The sequence below is a fragment of the Montipora capricornis genome, chromosome 10, assembly GCF_036669925.1.
Source record: "Montipora capricornis isolate CH-2021 chromosome 10, ASM3666992v2, whole genome shotgun sequence".
Taxonomy (NCBI): Eukaryota; Metazoa; Cnidaria; class Anthozoa; order Scleractinia; family Acroporidae; genus Montipora; species Montipora capricornis.
In genome coordinates, this window is record NC_090892.1 from 69543076 (window position 1) to 69544654 (window position 1579).

A 1579-nucleotide genomic window follows, 5' to 3' on the forward strand; every position below is an offset into this window, starting at 1 on the left:
AATGGCTTGCAAGCCTGCCAGTTCATAATAGCAGACTTCACTGCCTTTATCAAGTTAATTGATTTGTTGTAATGCTAATTAGGTCTACATGAACATTAGAAAAGGACAAAAAGTTTGTTATCAAAAACAATGGTCACCGAAGCCTTGCTTCCATTCTAGGCCGGTAACTTTAAATAGCTACAACGGTTAAGACGTTCTATTTGGTAAGAACGATGACAAGTACAAAAAGCACTATCATGATATCATGGGATTCAAATTATTTTGTAGTTGTTGATTCAGATTTTTTGCCATGTGCATGGTCATCATGAACCATACCATAAGGTCTAAGATGATAAACCATGTAACCCATAACATACATAATATTAAGGGATTTATATATGGAATGTCACCGGCATGATCTGAACACATTCAGGGCCACTCTTTATAAGTATTTTATCGTAACTGCAAAAGCCAATAAACCCTTTGTTAGGTATCCAGGAATAAGGTGATGTGTCTGGAGGGCAAAGGCATGAAGGTCTCCCTCCCGCCATGGGGTCCCTGTGTATGCTGGTTTCACTCCCATTGCCCCCAAACATCTCCCCAACTTCGGACATCCTCGGCGAATGATTCCTCGCGCACAAAGATGGTATCTTCAAGTGGGCCTTTCTTAAAAGAACTACGGAGAGTTTTCTTTGCAGGATCATAAAATTCCTGCTTGCGTCCGCCGCTTTGTAAACCGCCAAAGGGCTTTAATATCTCCCCAGAAATGGGGCTTTTCAGAATCCAAACTGGAAAACCAAATTGTCGGAGATTTTCGACGATAACAAAGGTATCATCGTCTGCTTTTCATAAACCATCAGCATCATCAAGATGGGATGGTCGATAAACGTAATCCCAAGCCGCTCGTGTTTTAGCCACAATTGGTCCCTGTCCTTCCCTAACGTCCTAATTCCAATTGCAAGGCAAGAGTCGGTATCTTCCCTTCGAGCTCATAAACAACAGCTTGTTGCAACGCTTACCCCCGTTTCTTTCACTGGTTTTCCTTTCGTATAAAGCGTACTTGGACTAGTCATCCACCCAGCAGAGAATCCCGTATTGTCTTGCTTTTCTTTTCAGAGGGCTTCTTCGTTCAAAGAAAGATGCGTGATTATGATCTAAGATTCTGCATCGAATAATCGCCTTCGACTCGACCTTGAATTTGTCCATGTCCCTGTGAATGATTTTGTGCGTGACATCTAGGGACTCGGACTCTGAAGTCTTCTCTGGGACAATATCTTTTGAATGACTGTCTTCTCTATTAAAGTGATTCAGGATGGTGGTGATGAGAACCCAAATGATAATCCCAGCAGCAAACGATAAAAATGGTAGTTCTGGACGCCTGCCAGTGTTTGTACGAGAGTTGGAACATAGGTAACCTCGCACCGATAAGACAGTAACAAGCAAGTATCAGTTATGACAATGAAATTGGCTTGTCTTGACCGTTAGATAAAAGTTTGGTGGCTTTCAAAAACTTTTTTGTGATATAGAAGATAAAAACCCCTATGTTTTTTTTTTTCGGTCCGTATTCACGATTCCAACTTTCACCCCTTGTTTCATACAA

At 41.4% G+C, this 1579-nt stretch overlaps 1 pseudogene; it reads right to left on the reverse strand.

The window, feature by feature from the left end:
* Positions 1–256: 256 nt before the first annotated feature.
* Positions 257–1185, reverse strand: LOC138021252 (glycoprotein-N-acetylgalactosamine 3-beta-galactosyltransferase 1-like; annotated as a pseudogene).
* Positions 1186–1579: the final 394 nt, after the last annotated feature.